The 18,413-nt window shown below is 35.6% G+C and overlaps 1 protein-coding gene and 1 long non-coding RNA gene across 3 annotated transcripts in view; one reads left to right on the plus strand and one right to left on the minus strand.

The window, feature by feature from the left end:
* Positions 1 to 18,413, minus strand: part of il1rapl2 (interleukin 1 receptor accessory protein-like 2) — a 593,182-nt gene that overhangs the window by 358,891 nt on the left and 215,878 nt on the right.
* LOC141377687 (uncharacterized) lies at positions 13,422 to 16,992 on the plus strand. Its single transcript, XR_012390228.1, has 5 exons — positions 13,422 to 13,563; positions 14,077 to 14,265; positions 14,546 to 14,703; positions 15,215 to 15,310; positions 16,045 to 16,992. It is a non-coding gene; the product is annotated as an uncharacterized lncRNA (long non-coding RNA).

Consider the following 18,413-nt stretch of genomic DNA (forward strand, 5'->3'; position numbering starts at 1 on the left):
ACAGGCATCTAAGAATAGCCCAAAACTAGACTAGTCATCTAATAGACAGATTGGACAATCTTTATATGTGTAGTCATTCATTTCTGTTTATTTGATGACTAGTCTAGTTTTGGCCTATTCTTATACGTTTATTAGATTTTCACTGACAGCCCATTTTTTGCCTTGTTTTAGCCAAGACAACTATGTTTAGATGCCTATTAGACTCCTATTAGAACGCTTGCTGGGAATAGAAAGATTAGGAATACCTCCTGGTAGTTGAAAAATCAGCATCAACAGGCACAAAATTCTGTGTAATAAAACAATATTTGAAGAATTCTTAGTACTATAAAGTATTAAATATGATTACTATAAAGTATTAAATATGATATTAAGCTGTTAAAAAAAAAAAACAATTCACTCTTGGATTTCCGTACGTTTCGGGGGACTATGCAATTATACAAATATCAAACTCTAATTTTGAGCTTGGATACAGTGTAGGGTTCACAGAAAAGTGAAAAGAGAGAGAGGGGAAATGGACGGAGCTCATGATCCAGGTCAGTGAGCATTAAGTAAAAACTTTAGATAAACAAAGAGGATGCACTTATAACAGCATTTCAGCCATGGCAAGTCCCTGGGTAGTTAGAAACACAATTCTTTCATTTAAAAAAAAAGTATTTTAATGGTAAAGTTCCTAATTATGGTTTTGACTGGTACATGAAGGTGCAAAGTCCATTTACTAAGCAATGCTGTTAAGAATAAGTCAATAAAGTTGCCAATTATGTGCATTAACATAATTATCAAATGAATAGAAATAACCCAAATATAGAATAGCCCCACCCCTAACCCCAAACCATCATTGGGTGATGGGCAAATCAAACTAATTGTACAAATTAGATTGTACGAATTCATTCAAATTAGACACTAAATCAAAAAGTTAAGAGATTGCTTTGGATTGCTTTTGGCAAAGTCAAATCTACTTAGCCTTACTGCCTATTGATACCCTCTGCCAATGCATTGATAAAATTAACAAGTGGATGAGCCAAAACTTTCTTCACATAAACAAAAAGAAAACTGAAGTGATTGCGTTTGGGAACAGAGATGAGGTTCTCAAAGTGAATGCATACCTTGGCTCTAATGGTCAAAAAAATAAATAAATAAATCAAATAAAAATAACAAAAATAAGAACAAGAACCTTGGTGTGATTCTGGAGTCAGATCTGAGTTTTAATAGTAATGTCAAATCAGCAGCTAAATCAGCATACTATCATCTCAAAAACATTGCAAGAATTAGATGCTTTGTTTCCAGTGAGCACGTGTTCATGCTTTTATCATCAGCAGGGCAGCACATACTCTCACTGGCCTTCCCAAAAAGGTGCTTTTTGATCCAGAAAGCTGCTGCCAGAAATCTGACCTGAACCAGAAAATCAGGTATTTACACTGGCTCCCAGTTACATTCAGAATAGATTTTAAAGTATTACTATGTGTCCATAAATCACTAAATGGCCTAGCACTTCAATACATTACAGATATGCTCTCTGAAAACAAACCAAATAGATCACTCAGATCATTAGGATAAAAAAAATTAAATTCCAAGGGTTCAGTCAAAGCAGGGTAGATCCACATTCAGCTAGTACGCCCCCTGCTGCTGGAATCCAGAAATGATCAGATGTGCTCCCACATTAGGCACATTAAAATTAAGAGTGAACACACACCTGTTAAGCTGTGCCTTTACTGAATGAGCACTGTGCTGTGTCCCACAGGTCGCACTATTATGTCTTTTTTTCTCTTTTTTCATTCTTTTAAAACCAGTTTTAACATTTTAATCAGTTTTAAATATTTTTTTATGTCCTTATACTTGTACTTTTATTCCTGTTTATGTAAAGCACTTTGAATTGCTACTGCGTATGAAACTTGCTATATAAATAAACTTGCCTTGCCTTACCTAAAAATGTGCATTGTGTCTTCAAAAATCAGATGGTAATGTACCCCTTTGGTTTGAACTGGCATGACACTTCTGGCCTCAGCAACTACATTTTGAAATAAGCAGTGATGGAAATAACGCCACTATAAATAAATGGCGTTACCGATGACAATACTTCTTTTAAGTAACGAGTAATCAAATTAATTAGTGTTTCCCCCATAACAACGCCATGCCCCATTTCCCCCTGTTCATGTGGGTTTCCTCTGCGTGCTCTGGTTTCCCCCACAATCCAAAGACATGCGCTATAGGTAAATAGAATAAGCTAAACTGGCCATAGTGTATGTGTGTGAATGCAAGCATGTGTGGGTGTTTCCCAGTGCTGGGTTACAGCTGGAAGGCCATCCTATGCTTAAAACTTATGCTGAAAATTTTGGTAGTTCATTCCGCTGTGGTAACCCCAAATAAATAAAGGGACTAAGCCAAAGGAAATTGAATAAACTAATGTACAAAGCAAAGAACCAAAAATTGAGACTTCTTGTAACCCACAGTGTGCTTTTGATCAATATGATGACTCTTCATTAACTGATACAAATTGATAACTTTTTAATAGGTAAGACCTGAACTAAGCCAATGCAGTTGCAGTAATACCAACATAATTTGCAAACTTGTAGGAGAATGTTATTATCATAAGTTTCAAATGCAGTACTGACAACACTAACAGATTGGATCATAGAGGATAATTAAAGTTGTCCTAAGGCAAGAGCAAACTTTTTTTTTTTTTTGGAAAACTTTGATGAACAGTTATATACAGTGGGTATAAAAAAGTAAACACATTGCCATTTTCCTCTATAAACATATTTCAAATATTTTTATGTAAGTTGCTGCTCACCTGATTGTTTCACCAGATTGTCAGAAACAACTAAAGTAATCCATGCACATAAACAATGAACACATGAAAAAAGGAGGTGTAAAAATTCATGGAAAGCCCAGACAGCGGCTGAAATCCCTCAGTAGTTAGACAGCAACCCTGCCCCTTGTCAGTGTAAATTAATATTAGCTGCTTCAGTCCAACATCTACTTTCCAGATGATGAAGATGAAACCAGGCTGGACTTTTTAAGCAATACAATCATCCCAGACACAGCAAAAGTAACTCTCAACTGGATTCAGAAAACAAACTAAAGCTGCTAGAATGGCCCAGCCAATCTCCTGTTCATAGAATAGGCTCACAGAACCATCACAGTTTTTAGACTCTATTGAATTCTGGGGAAAAAGTGCACCTGGGAAATGCATATGACTCAATTCACAAAACAAGATAAATCTTGAAGGCTTTTAAACAAATGAAACATTTTAGTATTTCAGCGCCTTTTTCTTGTTTCATTCAATTGTTAGTACAAACAAAAAAGATTTCAGAATTCTGAATTAATATTTTGTTTTATCTGTTTGTTTTATTTATTTTTTTTTTGTTTCCAATATATGGGTCAAATTCATCTCAATAGCTCCTTTAGAAATATATTTACCAGAAAAATTTTTGAGGTGTTCAATACTTATTTTACAGGCTGTACATATAAAGTATATGTGTGTATGTGTATGTATGTGTTTGAGAGTGGGCGAGAGAGAGAATGACATGAAGATGAAAGTAACTGTTTTTCAAACCAATTTTCATTAAGATCAGACTTGGAAAATTAAGTCTTATTTCTGTCTCTGAGGCAGACTTTGTCTATAAGACTGTTGTGCAAAAACATTCAACTGAGTTACTCATTTTGCCCAGGTCAGCAAAATTCCACATTAAAAAGCATATCTGTGTCAAAAGCACATCTATGTGTCTGGCAGTTTGTCAGATGAGGTGAGAGAGTCTGAGCCTCCTTAAAGGTGTCAATGAAAATCTATGTATACCATGACATAGCTGAATAATGCAAGTTCAGTATATGAAGATGGCATACTGTGACCATCAAACGTCATTATTAGTGTAAAATCCTGGTTAAAAAAACAAAACAAAACGGCCAATCCAAAAAAAAAAAAACAGCTAGTGTTTTTTAGCCAATGATAAACTTCCTGGGAAAGCTTAATGTGACTATTTTCAATTTCATAAGGTTTGTTTTACAACATCGATATTGTAATGTCATTAAAATACATTCAGTTTAATAAACTTAAGCGTTCAATTAGTTGTTCAAGCATAAAACGAGATGAAAGACCATGTAAGTGCTAGCACTGTCAGTACCAGCAGGCTAGCACAGAAGCTATAAGAAAAATACTGGGGTAAAATCAATTGTCATATTTAAAAGTCATGGCGAGGGAAAATTTAATTTAATGCAATGCTTCTTGTCTGGTCTGAGACCCACTTCATATCATGTATATGAGGCAATGAAGATCACTGATTTTTAAAGAAATCAGCAGTGGTGGAAAGAGTACTGAAAAATCATACTCAAGTAAAAGTGCCATTGCTTGCCTAAAAATGTAGTGCAAGTAGAGTAAAAGTATCTGTTGTAAATATTACTCAAAGAATGAGTAAAAATACCTTTCAAAAGTATTCAAGAGTAGTGAGTATCACACGGTAAAAAGCTGATACATTTACATGTAATGTGTGTAAACGTAACATTCTGTAGTGCATCTAGTTATTCCCCAGCAGACACACAATGTCATAAGACGTTAATATTAGGTTATATTTAGGTTGTGATGTCAGGTGACCAAAATTCAATGTTTAGTCAACGTCTAAGGGCCTACTCACACTATGCCATCCGTACCGTGCCCAGGCCCGTTTCCCGGATCGTTTGAGAAGTGTGAGTGCGCTGAATCGCGCTCAAGCACGGTTCACTTGGCCGGCCCTGGCCCGGTTGGGAGAGGTGTGCCTGAGCGCGGTACACTTGGGCTTTGGCGCGGTACGCTTGCGTGTGAGTACAAAACGCGCCAAAGCCCGAAACCGAAAGCGAGACATGACTTTTAAAGGACTGTTTGATATGGATTTATTAATCATTCTTACTGTTCAGTGAACGCAAACTGCCGCAGTTTATTAAAGACGCAAACTCCTCACAGCACGCCAGCTGCGCGCCTTCAGAAAACCTCCTCATTCCTGCAGCACGAGAGCTTAATGATTGTTTATGAGCGCCAAAAGTGGCGGATCTGTTCGGCGAAATATCTGACTGCGTGTCCCCGCATCCCTAAGGACTGTTTGGCGAAATATTTGACAGCATGTCAAACGACTGAAACGATATAACTAGAGAAATCTCCACTGTGCTGCTGAGTGAGAGCGTATGGCAAGCCGTTTTAGCATTTAAACCTTGTTCTGACTATCCATAAATATAATTAGAGATATCTCTAATTATATTTTGACTAGTCATAATTATAATTCGACTTGTCAGAATGACAATTAGAGATATCTGCAATTACAATTGTACTAATACGAAATCAGATTGGAGATATCTGCAAATATATTATGACTAGTCATATTCCTCCATTGACTTCCATTGAAAAATATTTGCAGATATCTCTAAATGAGTTTTGACTCGTCAAAAATCCAATTCAAGATATCTACAACTGTAATTCGACTATTAGTAAATTAATTAGAGATATCTTCAAATATATTTGTAAATATCTCTAAATATGATTAATTAAAGACATCTCCAAATGTATTATGACTAGTAAAAACTCAGAGATATCTCTAATTACAATTGTGACTAGTCAAAACTCATTTAGAGATATCTGCAAATATTTTTCAATGGAAGTCAATGTAGGAATATGACTAGTCAGTCATAATATATTTGCAGATATCTCCAATCTGATTTCGTACTAGTACAATTGTAATTGCAGATATCTCAAATTGTTATTCTGACTAGTCGAATTATAATTATGACTAGTCAAAATATAATTAGAGATATCTCGAAATATATTTATGGAGTCAGAACAAAGATTTAAATGCTAAAAAGGCTTGCCATAGAGAGCGCTTCTGAACAGCGCAGCAGCGATGACGTAAGCGTGCCGAGGCCCGATATGGTGTGAGCGCGGGCCGTCGGGGGAGACGGGAGGGGGGACAAGCGTGCTTTGGCCCGGTTCGAGGCAACTGTACCTAGTGTGAGTACGGCCTAAGGACAATGTTATTTTGATGTCCAATAATGACATCAAATGACAGTAATATTTGGTCGATTTTAGATTGTGTTGGAAAGTAACCAAAATCCAACATCAAGCTAACATCTTAAACCAACCGAATATTGACATCAAATACTGACATTTATTCATTAGTTATGGCAACTAAAATCCAACAACTAATAGATGTCATAGTGGTAACAACCACACAACGTCAAGCTGTAACATCATACGACATTGGCCTGACGCTAAGTTTTGACGTCAACCTGAATTTCATTCCCAAAAAAAATGCAGCGTTCCGATGACGTTAGGGTACAATGTCAATCTGACATCATGTTGACTCTTGTGACTGCTGGTTGTTTATGGCCGTTTCGGTCATCACACATTAACAGTCATCTTCTTCTCATCAGTAACATGTATCTAAATATGGGGTCAATGGGAGTATAGATTTTAGACATATTTTTTTAATGCTTCCAAACAGTTTGCTGCAATTTTAAATTGACCACGTCTTGAGTTAATAAGGTCATTTACCATCTATGTGTGCTTTGATTGGACAGGAATCACAGGACTGATTTTTCTAATCCCCATAGACAAGGAAAAATAAAGTTGTCACTGCAGCTTAAGGTAAAGTAGAGGAGGAAAAGTACTGAAACAGCATGAACAATGTACTCGGGGCCGGAGGGGGGGAGGAGTAATAGTACACATTTTTAAAATGACTTAGTAAATTACAATTCCTGAGAAAAAACTACAGTAATTTGAGTATTCGTAATTAGTTACTTTACACCACTGGAAATCAGACCTTAAACGTGGCAATTTTATAATGGAAAGACAGTTCACCGGAAGTTCTGGGTCTGGCTGGCTGAAAATTAAAACTCTGTGTGCATATACCTATTCACAGGGAGTTATTTATAGGCACATCCCATTTAGCATGTGATTGGCCAAAATGTTTCATTCAACAATGATAATTGTGAACTTATTTGTTAAAATACTGTAATTTATTCAGTAGTTTACATTAAATGTATCTTTAGATAGTTTAATGTGTATATAGTAAAAAGTGCCATGTGTGGTTGTAATAAGGCAACAAACACTGCAGAATGCTAAATATATGTGTTCAAAGCACACTTATGCATCGTGTCATATCACTAAGCTCTTACTATGATTTCTCTGGAGTGAAAGAATGCCAATAACATCAAACACTTTATGCAGCGGTTGATATCAATTCCTTCCTCTGTTTTTATTTACTTTAAAACCACAAAATACAACTTTAAAAACATCTCTGTCGCACTATTTTGTCAAGTTTAATCATAATTAACTGTATTTCGCAGGAGTAAAATAAACACTCACTCCTTCTAGGGCTCACTCCTTCTAGCAAAAATAAACCTTACAACCACTTCAGTTTAAAATTTTGTCATTTAACAAGCAATCTACCCAAGTATGGTTTTTTTGCATGTAGTTCAATGTACATTATGTTCTGTGTTTGTGTGTGTGTGTGTGAGAGAGAGAGAGAGCACCAGACACTGATACTAGCTGCAGAGAATTACAGCAGAGCTTATTAACATTCAGGACCATTTCAAACATGGTCAAATCAAAACATTCATTCATTCACCAGTCGCCACAGCGGAATGAACCGCCAATTTATCCAGCATATGTTTTACACAGCAGATGCCCTTCCAGCTGCAACCCCAGTACTGGGAAACATTCAAACACTCTCATTCACAAGGGGCAATTTAGTTTATTCAATTCACCTGTACTGCATGTCTTCGGAATTTGGAAGGCATCTGGAGGAAACCCACGCAAACACGGGAAGAACATGTAAACTCCACAACGAAATGTCAACTGACCCAGCTGGGACTCAAACCAGCAACTTTCTTGGTGTGAGTTGACAGTGCTAACCACTCTGCCAACGTGTCACCCTAATCAAAACATTTTAGGGCTAATTTATGTGGTTATAATATAATTTTTGGAATAGGCAAACACCCATTATGTAGATATCAGATTACAATTTAATTTAATTTAAGTTATCAAATCAAAGCACTCAATGGCACCTTTAAAATGATGGAAGGTTGACCAATAAATCTATTTTAATCAAAGGTTTTAATTTTAATTAGTTTGTTCTATCCTTGATGATGATGATGATGATTACCGTAATATAGATATTTGCTTCTACTCACAATGGGTCAAAAATAGAAGAAAAAAGACAGAAAAAAATGGTCTCTCTCCATATAAATAACCACTTTTAATAAAAAACACGTATCTGACATTCATTAAACTAGCTAGATGTCTCCGTTAAATTGAAGTAAGTCTCTCAATAGCTATGAGAGTGCTATCTTTCACAAGTGTTGTTTATTTCATTTTAAAAACAGGGTCATTAATATATTTAAGATGGTGAAGAAGCAGATGTTACACTGAGAAGAATCTATTCATGTACAAATGGTTGTTCTGTAGACAGCACATTTGATTTGTTTGGGGATATTATATGCCTATGAAGAGCATAATTATCAATGCAGTATTGTTTTGCCATAATGACCAATTAAATTTACACCACTGATATGTGTTTACTTTGCTATTCAAAGCAGTTGCACTGATGATGTGTTCTCCTATATTAAATATTAATACTTAAATTTATATGCAATATGCAAGCAAACAAGCTGTCGTTCGTCTAATGCTTGAACGCTGTGATAGTATATCTATTACAGAAAGCATGTAGGTCTCTGTGGAGGTTAGAGAGGCAAGGGCACAATGACAAAAGCTCATTGAGCATTTCTAATGGTCACATGTGCTGTCATTTGGATCTAGTACTAGTTGGTGAGTTGACTGCATTGACTGTTTGCTCCAACTTAGCAGCGCAAACAACAATCCCGTTTTTCCATCCTGAAAATTTCAGCCACAATAGTCTATTTAAGTTGAAATGGATAGCACATTGATTTCTCATTGATGCCAAGTTCACACAATAAAGCCAGGAGCCAGTTTGTGTTTTGCTGATAATAGCATGACCAAGAGGCAATCTGCACTGTCCATTTTATTGTGCGCTGGCGATTTCTACCGGCTCTGTGGAAAATCATGACTTTTAACCTGTAGACAGAAAGATTCAGCTTTGCCCATTTATAGAGCACACGGCTTATCTCCACAGCAGAGCTCAAACAGACCTCTGTGGAAACACATTGTATTGAAAATGAACATATCAATTGTTACTAAATATTGGAACTGAATTACTTGCAAATACTGGTTTAAATATTTGAGAGTATTTTAAGAATTGACTGATTTCGATAACTGAACTTATTGTATTTATTTATTCATTAATTAGCTTAGTCTCTTTAATCATCAGGGGTTGCCAGAGCGGAATGAACCATCAACTTATCCATCATATATTTTACACAGTAAATGCCTTTTCCAGGTGCAACCAAAGTACTGGGAAACACCCATAGACACTTATATGCACACACATTCACAACGAGCAATTTAGTTTTATTAAATTCACCTCGGCCACCATGTCGCCCCTTAATTAAAATTAACTGGGAAACACACATAAACTCTCACTCGCTATTTAATTTAATTTATTCATTCAGTAATTTATTTTCTTGTCGGCTTAGTCCCTTTATTAATCTGAGGTCGCCACAGCGGAATGAACCAGCAACTTATCCAGCACGTTTTTACGCAGCGGATGCCCTTCCAGCCACAACCCATCTTTTGGAAACATCCACACACACAGACACTCACACACTACAGTCAATTTAGTCTACCCAATTCACCTGTACCGCATGTCTTTGGACACCAGGGGAATCCGGAGCACCCGGAGGACACCCATATGAACGCAGGGAGAACATGCAGACTCCACACAGAAACGGCAACTGAGCCGAGGTTCGGACCAGCGATCCAGCAACCTTCTTGCTGTAAGGCGACAGCATTACCTACTGCGCCACTGCGTCACCCATAATTTCATTTCATAATTTTCTTTTCGGCTTAGTCCCTTTATTAATCTGGGGTCACCACAGTGAAATGAACTGCCAACTTACCCAGCATATGTTTTACGCAGCGGATGCCTTTCCAGCCACAACCCAACACTGGGAAACACTCATACACTCTTGCATTCACACACATACAATACAGCCAATTTACAGTAGCTTATTCAGTTCGCCTAAACCACATGTCTTTAGACTGTGGTGGAAACCCTAAGAACACGGGGAAACCATGCCAATTCCACATAGAAATGCCAACTGTTGTAAAACTGTTGTTAAGTTCATTTTAACAACAACACCACAGTATAGCCAACCGTGTGCTGTGTTTGTTCCTGTCATTTTTCTAATGATTGATACAATAAGACTTGTCAGCCATTTTCTATTAAAGGAAAGAGCAGCAGAGATTATTACGTATAAGACTTTGTCAGACTTTGTCAGTGACTTTGTCAGTAACTGTTACAGTTCACATGGACCAGTTTCATCTTCCTCCGGACCATAACATGTAAGTATCATTTAAATTGTTGCCTCGTTTTGTGTAGTTTGCAAAATATGTGTTTAATGTGTGTTATCAGGTTTAATAGGTTTGTAATGACAAATCTATTATAGATCAGTGCTTGTGGTATCTCTCAGGTTAAATCTTTGTGGGGCTAGTCACAAAACCAGGTTGAAAATGTGACACGTTCTGTTTCTTTTACCGATTTAAATGCATTTCTGAACTGGTGATCCTCTGTCGTTTAGCATTGCTTTGGCCACCATTAGCTGTTCATACACGCGCAGCGAGGTCAGTTTTCAAAATAGTTCAACATTGGCCACTGTTTAGATTAATTTTGAATGTGTGTCGTTGTTACTACTTGTGGATAGGGTTAAGAGTAAAGTAATATGCTAGTGATTTACTGCATTGCTTTATTGCATTCCTGCATTGGGCTCTCACATACTCTGTGTGCTACTTAGCCATGTAGTTACACATCTGTTTCATATAGCTGTGGTGGGCATTTCTCTCCATCTCACGCTGAACGCAATCAACCAATCACAACAGACTGGGTCATCGGACCAATCAGCGTAGATTAGCTTCATGCTAAAAATGGGTTTGGGAACAAATCAATCGCTGAAATTATCATATGGGAATCGTTAGGATCATTACAGTAGGTAAAAAAAATAAACGCATATTATAAGACAATGAAAGTGTTTCTTTTTTTTTCATGCATATCAGTCTGTTGTTGGAAACCCTCAAAACCAAGATATGACCATTTATAATACAAAATAGGGGCTCTTTAAGGAGTTATTGCTATGTGTGTTCTTTGCATTTTATGTACAATACTAAAATTAACAATGAAACTTAATCAGCAAAACATATTTTTCATTCAAAAATGTAATCGTTTCAAGAATCAGGCTATTTTAAAATATTTTAAAACGGTACATCTTTATTTACCACGATGTTGATATATCATTCATGTTCGTAGCACAAATGATACGAGACAAAATGAACCCAAACATTAATCCTAATGTTGCCGTCTGTAAAAGTTTATAGCCCTAAACATGAGCAACAGTAACCGAGATGGGCACTTTAGCAAACACTACTAATGTAGAGTTTTTGTACATGTCATCTTACTGCCTTTAATGGCATCACGTTTTCAATTATTAATGAAGAAAAGACAAATATACCTCGGCACATTCACAAACACTGAACGAACGATTGTGTGGGGGGCGAAAGGTCTAATCCTTCACACAAAGGTTTATGGTTTAGCTTACCATTTAAATGTAAATTAAAACATGTCAGGCGGTCATCCCCATATGAGCTTAAGGTCAGCTCTTTGGCTTTTTAACCCTTGTGTTTTGATGCTCTGGGCTTTTTTTAGGCAGGGATTTGTGTTTGTTCTGCTCCATTTATCCACTGATTGAACGAGAAAAACTCTAAGTCAGTAATTCCGACATGCCAGCTAAATTCAGAAAGAGAAGGAAGAAAATAACAATTGGTCAAATAGTAGTCCGGTTTTAGATCACAGCTGGAAAAAAAAAAAAAAACCTTTTCATGCAGCATCTGAAAGAAAAGGAGTGTAAAGAATGAAGCCAGACGTCAATTCTAATGAGGCTCATACCTTTGAACACAATCCCTGCTGTTTAGAGCCGGGAATTCGGTTACATCTCCATTATAATGACACATCTCTGTTTATTATCACACTGTAAAAACGCCAACTTTCAAAAAGTCCTCTGAACAAAGATTAATAAGTTAACTGAATTTAAATATTTTCATTTGAAATGCTGACAAATAATAGTTAGTTTGTTCAACAAATATGGTGCTTCAATGTGAAAAACTTAAAATATTTCGTTGAACTAATACAAAATTCTTAGTTTTGCGTTGATGCGTACCCTTCTTGTTGGCGCATGCGCCTTATAAGCTTCTGGCGCATGCGCAATTTACTTCCATAGCTCACTGCAGGGGGTACCTGTCACGTGCGCGCGACAAAACGAACCATCTTTCTTTCAGCGGAGCTACGTGTCAATCGTTTTCATAATCGATTGTATATAATTGTATACATGTTTTTGTGCGATGTGCTACCCATCTGACTGCCCGATCTATTTTACCAGTGTATTAATGATGTGAGAGACCGTGATAGAGCGGTTAAGAGTAGTGGTGGGCAAAGCGAGGCTTCGTGAAACACTGAAACAGTCGAAGCAAATGTGTCGAAGCTTCGAAACGTTTCGAAACCTCACTCTACAGTGACATTTAGTGGTCATTTTTTATATATATTGCACTGAAACAGCTTCAGCAAAGAACGATTGAACAAATTGAGGGATTAAACCCCACTTTGTGAAAGTGGAATCCTTCAAGTAACATAGTACAGTGGTTAAGGTGTCAGACATCCATGCAGTAGTACTAGGTTTCGATGCCAGTCAGTAGCAGTTGTTTTATAATGCTTTAATACCAGTTGGTAATGCTTTGCTCTTGTATCGTTTTGTTTCAACATTGGTCTGATATCCGAATAAACAATTTGTGAATAAATATGTCTTGTTTTTGTCTTAAAACAGGGTTGTTGCTAGATCAAAAACGGTGGCCTGAAGTTATCAAGAATTATTTATATTATTCATTAAATTTCCCATTTATTGTATTTTATTAATGTCTACCCAAACCCTAAACCCAACCATACTGTAAAAATATTTATTATTGTTTTACATTGTTACAAAAATGATGCTAAATTGATGGCGTAACTGTAGCTGTATCCTATTTAACGTTAGGCTACACAAAACAGAAACATGATTAAAATACATAAAACCATGATTTCGAGGTCGGGATTCGAACCCAAAACATCATGCTAAGCATAGAATCAATAAGCAAACCCACAGTGCTCTAAGCCATTTGAGACAGAGATAATTTGGAGACCTTGGCAGTCAAATTAGGATTCACCAGGTCTCGAAACGTTTCTAAGCTGATCGATGCTTTGAATCGCTTTAGTCACGTGACTAGGTGTTTCGAAACACTTTAGTCACGTGACTTGGGTGCTTCGGATCATGCTTCGGTGCAGTGATTCGAAACACTTGCGCTTCGGGATCTCGACACTGTGTCAAAACATCAGTTTCACGTCAGCCATCCCTAGTTAAGAGCAGGCCAACGACGTTTCTGCTAAATCATAGGTATGTATGTCTTTTTTTGTTGTCATCTAACGTTATATTATTTGATATGTTGGCTTTGATGTGCGCGTGTATCCTAATACGGAACTATTTGTTATAATTTAGCCGTGAGTTACTTGTTTCGTGCACTTGGTTTTGGCTATTTACATCAATAAAAGTGTAGAGTGAAGGTATTTGAAACAAATAGCGATTTCAATCGAGTCATTTGCTTTAATAACTCACGATTAATACAATGAGTATCATATAACATACCAGGTCAGGTATCCAAGTCAAATATAACATTATGTCCTGTTTATCTAGATTGCTGTCCAGAGCCAGTGGAACAAACGGTGACGTGTTTAACTGTGTAATTTGTGTGAAAATCGTGTGATTTTCATGTAATTCATTGCTTGATTTGTTAGCTCGACTAAATGTCTATCATATTCAGACCAACTTGCTTTAACAGTCAGCTAGCTTTTATTTACATAAAAAATATAAAGGGCTAAATATATATTTTTCTTTCTTTTTGCTCAAAAGGACTGAAATATTGACAATGACATAATTCAATGCAAGATTTCCTTGAGGAGGTGAGACTTGTTATCATCAGTGAAATTTGACGGTCATTCACCAGCAGATGCAAGAAACCTTTTCTCTTTGCCCAAAAGAAGTTGTTGAGATTTAGCCAGGAAGAAATTAGAGAGAGATAACCTGGACTTTAAGGAAGAGGTAAGTCACTATATTGCAATTGCTTTGGTTTCATTCAAGGTAGTAATGATAATGCTAAAAATAACAAACAACATTATTATTATAGGTAATTCAAAATACATCTGTATTCAGCATTTGAACATTTAAATATTTACATTTACATATATATATATATATATATATATATATATATATATATATATATATATATATATATATATATATATATATATATATATATATATATATATATATATATTATGTGTAAAAATTAATATGTATGTTTTTTTGTATATTGTAGATCTGCACAGAGTTTTCTCAGATCTGTAATGTAGATCTCCTGAGACAGTTAATCGAGTGACTTGATAAATATACAGCACCTCTCCTGAAACTCTACAGAAAAGAAGGGATTCAATGGGTCCAGAGATGGATACAACTTTAAACAAGATGGATGAGCAGGTACTCATTAAGATTTTTTTTTCTTATACACCCGTCTGATGTTTTTAACATGTGCAACATATTTTGTCCTGTCAAGAATTTCATGCTCAGGTAATACAGTCTAATAAAACGTAATTGCAAAAATTTAATTTTCCAGCCCTTTTGCATTAATTTTAATTGTGTCAAGTTGTGTTTTGATTGTGAGATGGAAGTAAGATAAATAACATATGTTTCACTTGTTTTGAGTGACCATTTCAAATGAATACATTCAAAGAGGAAAATAGAAAATAATAGCTGTAGTTTTTAACTCAAAGTAATTGTCACATGAAACTAAACATTTTTTTAAATTTGCCAACACAACCATTATCAAATTCCATTGTATGGAAACCACAAAATTCTTTTTTAAAAATAAAGCCATGTGTTTTTTCAACAGCATGAATAAAATACTATGCTCATTTAAATGTACTAAGTACATTTTTACTTACAAAACAATAAGATTGTAAAACACCCTTTGTAAATGACTTTCCTTTAGGTCACTGATATTGTCACCGATCGAGAAAGAGCAGCTCTTGAGGGATTGCCAATTTTTCTTCGTAAAAATTCTGCTTGCTTTCTCAAGATATGTCTGGTAAGTTACCCATTTTCATACCCTATTCTACATTTATTAGTCTGCTTGGTAACACTTTTAATAGCTGCACGCTATAAGTAATTTATTTAGTATTAGCGAATAGTTAATTTATTTTCTGTTAAGCATAACTCTACATGAAGTGCTCAATGATTGTATTTTTTAACTTTAATGATTCATTTGTATTACTAATTTAAGTATTGCATTATTTACAAACCAGTTATTTAAGAATAGTTGGTGTTTTTAAGATCATTCAGAATGCTTAAGTACACGATTAATAAACTATTCAAATTAACATTTAAATATCCTAATATTAAGGTATGTAATAATAGTTACTTTGTATGTTAGTATATGCTTTATGAGCTTAACTTCATCCAGTTGTGACCTAATCTAAAGTGAGGACTATTTATGCTTTATAAATCCCTTATGAATGACAATTAAAGGCTCAGTTATATTCTAAACAGGACAATAAACAACTTTCACAATTGAAACTGTATCAAATAAAAGTAAATCTTTGCAATTTTATGTAAAATAAAAGTTTAAAAAATTGCTAAATATTAAAAAGTTGTCAATATATTGTTCAATTATTATATATTATAGACTATTCAAAGTGTTACTGTTTGTATGTACGAAAGTATTACATGTTTTTATTTTCTTTGCATAATAGTAATAACATTAATAAGTAGTAATTAATATTACACATCAATTAATTTTCCCATTACTTAATCTCCTATAAGGACACGGACCCTGAAGACCACAGCACCAGAGATTAAAGGATTGGAATCTTCACTGTGGTGGAAGATGATAATGGCACTTCTGCATCCCTGCAATATGTGATGAACCTCGCTAAAATCTTGGAGGAGGCCATAGTACTTCAGGATATCACACATCTGCCTGCAGCCTTCGCTTACTTGTTCAGCCTCTTGTATAGACTGAATATGGAACACCCAAAAGAACTCAAATATACTTTTTAAGTGATTCAGCATGTTTTATGGAGGTTGGTGGCACATGATCTGCGAGAGTTCAGTTCATTCATTCATTCATTTTCTTTTCGGCTTAGTCCCTTTATTAATCTGGGGTCGCCACAGTGCAATGAACTTGTTTTACGCAGCGTATGCCCTTCCGGCTGCAACCCATCTCTGGAAAACATCCATACACACTCATTCACACATACACTACGGACAATTTTAGCCTACCCAATTCACCTGTGCCACACGTCTTTGGACTGTGGGGGAAAACGGAGAACCCAAAGGAAACCCACGTGAACGCAGGGAGAACATTCAAACTCCACACAGTAACGGCAACTGACCCGTGACCACTTCCTAATGTGCCACTGTTTCAATGTTTTGAGGTCTGTTTTTGGACTTTATGTACTTTGTTGACAAAAGTGCAGTACACTTTAAAGACTGTATGAATGGAGTGGCTTTTAGGGTTTACTCTGATTAGATGATTGTATATTCACCTGGTTTGAGTGTTTGGACACACTAATAGCTTGGTTTTAGTAAGGTTGCCAGTTATTTTATGTTGAGGCAGTGTACAATCTTTTCAAATCTGGAAACATTCAGTACTAGTTGTGTACAAACTAGCCCAATGCTGAACACGGCTAATGTCAAATGCTGATTTTGTATGCAAATGTTTTGGATTGTGATTTGAACACAGTTAAAAATAAAAAAAAGTGAATTGACTATTCTTGTGTATTTAATTTGAATCCTAAAAATTAATAGTAAATGCATGATGAATCAGTTTGTTTTATTTTGTTCAGTAAACTAAAAAAATCTTGTTGGGTAAACATAATCATTTTTGTTCAGTAAACAAAAGATCTTGTTGAATAAACGTGAAAATTTTTGTTCAGCAAACAAAAGATCTTGTTGAGTAAACATGATAATATTTGTTCAGCAAACAAAAATATCTTGTTGGGTGAACATGACATTTTTTGTTCAGCAAACAAAAATATCCTGTTGGTTGAACATGATATTTTTTGTTCAGCAAACAAAAATATCCTGTTGGTTGAACATGATATTTTTTGTTCAGCAAACAAAAATATCCTGTTGGTTGAACATGATATTTTTTGTTCAGCAAACAAAAATGTCTTGTTGGGTTAACATGATATTTTTTGTTCAGCAAACAAAAATATCTTGTTGGGTGAACATGATACTTTTTGTTCAGAGAACTAAAGAATTCAACATAATATTTTGAGTTCACTGGTCTTCAAACCCTGTTTGTTGAGTTAACTCAAAAAGCTATGTGTGATAGGTTGCCTAATTATTTTAAGTTTACTCAACTTTTTTTTTTTTACAGTGCATGGAAGAGATATACAGTATGTTTCTGGATAGTGGATTTATTTGTGTCGTCTGTTTGGAATTCAAAGTGATCTTCTGCTGTGTTTTCAGCTGTGCAATGATCCAATCACAGGTGCGTTTCAACAGATACTGGATCTATATATGGACATGTCAGAGCAAACCGGATTGGATTCTGTGGAACTGAGAAACCTCCAGTCAAAGACACTTGTCTGGCCACATGGATAAAAACCGACAGTAAACAAATTAAACTAGCAAATGTATACTTTAAGGGCCGTCCCAGCATTTAGAAGACCCAAAGTGCAACCAAAATGACAAATGTTTGCACTGCAGAAATAGGAATAACTTTGGTCATCATGGGTTTAAGGGTTTCAGAGGGGTTCTATAAGGGCTTCAAATGGGGGATTTTTTTCTAGGGGCTTTTACACCAGGTAGTTTTAGGAACTCAGCTACTGCATAGGATCTAGCCACCAGATACCAAGCTTAGCATTTATCAAAACAGGTAGAGGACGGAGGACATGATTGGAGCTGTTTTATTAGTGTTTCATGAAAATAGAGATGGGATGATTACTGTATGTACGGTATAAATATGCAATTGAAAAAGCAAAAAATAGGACTAAATTCATATAAATGACAAAAAAGAACACAATTCCACAGACAATTGGAAATTATGCTAACATTCGCTTTTTGCAATTGTGTAATAACACTTTAAAATATTGTTCCGGTGTTTCTGTACTCATACACACACTCAGTCAATGTACATTTACATCAGTGATCCAACTGTGCCGGGTTAGACCCTATTCTGAAGT

Source organism: Danio rerio, chromosome 14 (assembly GCF_049306965.1).
Source record: "Danio rerio strain Tuebingen ecotype United States chromosome 14, GRCz12tu, whole genome shotgun sequence".
In the NCBI taxonomy this organism is placed as follows: Eukaryota; Metazoa; Chordata; class Actinopteri; order Cypriniformes; family Danionidae; genus Danio; species Danio rerio.